The sequence below is a fragment of the Carassius gibelio genome, chromosome A7 (assembly GCF_023724105.1).
Source record: "Carassius gibelio isolate Cgi1373 ecotype wild population from Czech Republic chromosome A7, carGib1.2-hapl.c, whole genome shotgun sequence".
NCBI lineage: Eukaryota > Metazoa > Chordata > Actinopteri > Cypriniformes > Cyprinidae > Carassius > Carassius gibelio.
Window position 1 is genome coordinate 38,817,676 of NC_068377.1, and position 5,414 is coordinate 38,823,089.

At 45.8% G+C, this 5,414-nt stretch overlaps 1 pseudogene; it reads right to left on the bottom strand.

Moving 5' to 3' along the window:
* Positions 1-2,405: 2,405 nt before the first annotated feature.
* Positions 2,406-3,588, bottom strand: LOC128017820 (GTPase IMAP family member 7-like; annotated as a pseudogene).
* Between the last annotated feature and the right edge of the window lie 1,826 nt (positions 3,589-5,414).

Genomic DNA, 5,414 nt, shown 5'->3' on the forward strand with positions numbered 1-5,414 from the left:
CTTCAGTAATGACATCACTAGAACAGTTTTTGGACTAACCTCCGCTCACACGAATACACAAAAAAGGGGGCGTGGTCTTGTTGCGCTCCGATGGAGAAGAGGAAGAGCTGCGTTTGTGTTTGTCGCCATGTCGTCGAAACGCTGCTATTTTCATCTCAGAGTTCAATCACCTTTGTTTGGGCTTCCCAGGGACGCTGAACGTGGAGATCAATGGTTACAATTTATGTTTAACTCGGTTCCCGAAAATTATAATCCACATGTAAAACTATGTGCAGCACATTTTGCTGAGGACAGCTTCCTCAATCTCAATCAGTTTAATGCCGGATTCGCACAAAGATTATTCTTGAAAGATGGAGCAGTTCCCTCTTTGTCTGGAGAAGGCGTTGTTTATGGACCACAACCGGTAAGTGTATTGTATTATTTAAGTTGGTGCGTTTAACAGTTTCTGTAAATTATTACACAAAGGGCAACTCTGTTTACCTTTGTTACTAGATATTAGGGCTGTGCAAACAAATTGAATGTGATTTTCATGCGCAATTTTGTCAGTAAAAACGCTCCTGTGATTATAAGTACATCTCCAGCACGTGCGTTCAGATCAGGATTGCCAGGTTTTCTAAACAAATCCTGCCCACTTGCTTCTCAAAACTAACCCAATCGCATTTCCAGGAGGGCAGTGTGTGCTCAGCTGCTGTCTAATTACAACACAGGAACCGATGGCCCAATCAGAACTCGTTACGTATTTCTGAAGGAGGGACTTCATAGAACAAGGAAGTCATCAGCCCATTTTTATTTATTACTGTTAATACTGTTAACTATGTGAAGTGATATGGAACTGTAATGAGGTCAAAAGAGCTGACTGGAACTACGTTTGCCGTGCGTTTAGAAGAAAATAATTGCACACCTCAGAACGTTCGTCAGCCAATCAGATTCAAGCATTCAACGGCCCTGTAGTATGATATCATAGAATGACCAGCAAAACTTCACTTGTGCCATATTCAGCTTGTTCAGAGAGGACTCTACTTACACAAATCACAATTGTGTCATTTCCTCAATACTTTATATCAATTAAACATAAACACGTATATATTTTTTAGTACAGTGTAAGCATACTAATGGGGTTATATAATTTATATAAAACAGGATAGAGGTTATGGTTGTCTACTATAAATAATTAATCATGAAAATTGTTGATTATTGCATTTCATTATTACTCCTGTGCCAGAAGTTTATTTTATGAAATTTAACATTTATTTCCAAATCAATTTGTAATGCTTTATTTTGAAAAATAATTCTACTGAAACTTCTTACGAACATTTAAAGGTAATTGTTCTACCTTTTTAACAACCCCTTTTGCATTCTCATAGTTGGCTTTGGCTGAACTCTTAATGGCATCAAGCACAGAATCAGCTTTTTTTGTTGATTTGTATCCTGTGATTCCTCCTCCAATTGCTCCTGCAAGGGCTGCAGTTCCAGCAACAACAGCTGCAGCAATTCCTGTACCAGCTGCTGCTCCAATGCCAGTGCCTGCAGCAACTCCTACTACTGCTGCTGCTCCTATTCCTGCTGCTGTTGCTGCTCCTGCTCCTACTCCTGCTGCTGCTCCTATTCCTGCTGCTGTTGCTGCTCCTGCTCCTACTCCTGCTCCTGCTGCTGTCGCTGCTCCTACTCCTGCTGCGGCTGCTCCTACTCCTACTCCTGCTGCTCCAACTCCTGCTGCTGCTGCTCCTACTCCTACTCCTGCTGCTGCTCCTACTCCTACTCCTGCTGCTGCTTCGCTCCTACTCCTGCTGCCGCTGCTCCTGCTGCTGCTGCTCCTGCTCCCACTCCTGCTGCTGCTGCTGCTCCTACTCCTGCTGCTGCTCCTGCTCCGACTCCTGCTGCTGCTGCTCCTACTCCTACTCCTGCTGCTCCTACTCCTGCTCCTACTCCTGCTGCTCCTGCTCCCACTCCTGCTGCTACTCCTGCTCCTACTCCTGCTGCTGCTGCTCCTGCTCCCACTCCTGCTCCTGCTCCTGCTCCTACTCCTGCTGCTGCTGCTGCTCCTGCTCCTACTCCTGCTGCTGCCCATACTCCTGCTGCTGCTCCTACTCCTACTCCTGATGCTGCTCCTGCTCCTACTCCTGCTGCTGCTCCTGCTCCTACTCCTGCTGCTGCTCCTACTCCTGCTCCTATTCCTACTGCTGCTCCTACTCCTGCTGCTGCTCCTACTCCTGCTGCTGCTCATACTCCTGCTGCTTCTGCTCCTCCTACCCCTGCTGCTGCTGCTGCTCCTACCCCTGCTGCTGCTGCTGCTCCTACTCCTGCTCATGCTGCTGCTCCTACTCCTACTCCTGCTGCTGCTGCTCCTGCTCCTGCTCCTGCTCCTACTCCTGCTCCTACTCCTGCTCCTGCTCCTGCTCCTCCTGCTGCTACTGCTCCTGCAACTGCTAGTGCTGTATTTAGTGCTTCAATTCCCGGCTTCAATGCTTTATTGCAGATTGTTCCTTTCAGTAAAGCAACAACAGAGGCCACTGCAACACCAATGCCCAGAAAAGCACCAACCAGTGTCCCTGTTGTCACTCCTGCAAGCTGAATGAGGAATTTTTTATAAACATTCTTCTTTGCTCTTTCACGTCTCTCTTCTGAAGATAAATTGACTTCATTTTTATTTTTCATCTCCTTGTGAATTTCTTGCTCTGCAATTAACATCAGCTCATTGGTGTAGCAGCCGTTTTCTTGCACCATTTCATTTATGTTATCCAGCAGATTTTTCACTTGGAAATTATTACTCTTGTATCCACAACTACAGGGGCAATGGAGACATTGTTTCCACTAATTGTTGTCGATAACGTGACAGCGACCTCCACATTTATCAACAAGCTCCTGCAGTTTTGGACTTTTTTTCGATGATTTGACCTTTTAGCTGTTCGCCGTGAGTGAATAAAACCACTGCATGTTTAAAGGCTTCTTCTCCACAATACTCACTAATTTTTTTCACAATCTCAATTTCTTGTATAGTGAACCTGTCAACTTTTAGAACAATGACAAAGGAATCTATACCTGGAGCACATTCAATAATGGCTCTAATCATCTCAGTTTTAATGGCCTCGTCATCATCATAGTTTGTGTCAAAGAGTCCAGGTGTGTCAATAACTGCAATCTTTTTTCCATTCACTGTCCCATTCTCTCTTACAGATTTATATGTTGTGGAATTCGGTGAAGAATCAGGTCTGAAAACATTTTTTTGGAGAATTGTATTTCCAGAGCTGCTCTTGCCATCTCCTGTTTTCCCAAGAAGCACAATTTTTTCTGGTAAAGACACAACATCTATTTAAAAGAAAGAAAAAAAAAGTTGTATCAAATTTTTATATGACTTTATATGACTTATGATATATATATATATATATATATATATATATATATATATATATATATATATATATATATATATATATATATATATATATATATAATTCAGATATATCTGCAGTTTAGTGTTAATTTAAATAAAGGTTTGTTTTAGCTACTCTGCTGATATCTAGCATTACAGCCATTGTTCCTCATCACTTACTTCCCATTCTCGTTTTCTGATGTTGATTTTAGTCTCTGTAATATGAATAATATGGAGGTTATTCATGACTCTGTGTGCTCTGAATCTCTCATACACTGTCAGCTCTGTTGACATGTACAAGTCTTCCCTGGAAGGTCTTCATTACAATAATGCATTGAGCAATAATAATTCATATATTTGTTTCAAAAATCATATAAAATTACATTATCATGCAATTAAAAGGTTTAAAATGTAAAATAAATAAATAAAAAATCAACATTAAATACACAGAGACACTCACATATAAATCATTTAATGCACACCTAGCCATGTATTAAAAAAAAAAAAAAAAAAAAAGTGGAAATACGGTTATGCACAAATTTGGAAACAATACAGTTTTGTTAGATCTAATTAAATATAAAAGTACTCACATTGCTTCTTTTTTTTTAAACTCAAGGGATAAATGGTAGAGGGTAGTTTATGTGAATGCAACAATGAAGTTCCCTATCTGTCGGTCACTACGAGTTATGTCGACCGACAAATGGGGTCTCACTTGGGAGGCCAATCATCTCTGATTTTAAGAGAAAACGCCAATGAAATTGGCAAGTGGATTAACACACCTGAGCCACTCCCCGTGCCAACGGGTATAAATAGGGCGACAGGTGCATCCACTCATTAGATTTTTGCTTCGGAGCCGAGTAGTTGATGAAGAAAATCACTACAAAGCCATCATCTTTGTTTTTGCTTAAACTGTTCCTGGTCGGTGTGACGGCGCGTTACAGCGGTGTCCCTGCAAGACGGCGATTCCCCTGGGCGCTTTGGCTAAAAGAGACAGTTCTAAAAGAGCAAATCACGGACGATTCGCTTCTTTTTCAAGATGCCGTTTCGTCCGTGTCCTTCTGGATGCGGTCGTTTCCTGTCTTCGGTTGACGGTCACGAGCGTTGTCTGCAGTGTCTGGGCGTCCAACACGCTGAGGCTGCGCTCGTGGATGATTCATGCGTCTACTGTGGGCGTATGAACATGGCAGCGCTGCGATCGCGTCTCTCACTCCTCAAGGGGAGTGCAGCAGACCCCTCTGTCGCCACCCGTCCCGGTCTCTCTGGCTTGAGCAGAGGGCCGCCGGCTGGCGCTCTGGGAGATCTGAGGATCACAGTGAGAGCTTCTCCGCCGGGCCACGCCCCACGGACCTCTCACTCCTCACGCAGCGACTGTCCCGTGCAGCTGCCGATTGATTCTGCTGGGCCGTCTCATAGCGGTCCCAGCGTGTCTTTCGGTGCGCCGCCCGAAGACCAGATGTCGATTGCTGCATCGGGGGATGGGTTATCGACCTCTGAGGATGAAGGTTCGGCGGGGCTGCCCCCCTCGGGTGTTGTCGCTGCTGCCGAATCGGACTTGGAGTTGTCGGCCATGCTTGCCCGGGCAGCCGTGAGTAGCCGTGAGCTCTTCTCCCTCTTCCATCCTCACCACCCTCGATGGTGGGGCAGCCAGGGGGTACGTAGAGGTTCCCCAGGTGGAGAGGGCGGTTGCGGTGCACTTGTGCCCACAAAACGCCGCCACTTGGAGGAATCGTCCGCGTCTCCCGTCCAAGGCCTGTAAGCTGACGGCCGCACTCGCTGCCACGGCTTACAGTGCTGCGGGCCAAGCTGCCTCTGCCCTGCATGCCATGGCTATCCTGCAGGTACACCAAGCCAAGGCACTCAAAGCCATGCACGAGGGTGGTACCGACCCGGGGTTGATGCAGGAGCTGTGCATGGCGACTGACTTCGCCTTACGGGCAACGAAGGTCACGGCGCGGTCCCTCGGGAAGGCGATGTCCACGCTGGTGGTCCAGGAGCGGCATCTCTGGCTGAACCTGGCTGAGATGAGGGACATGGACAAAGCGCG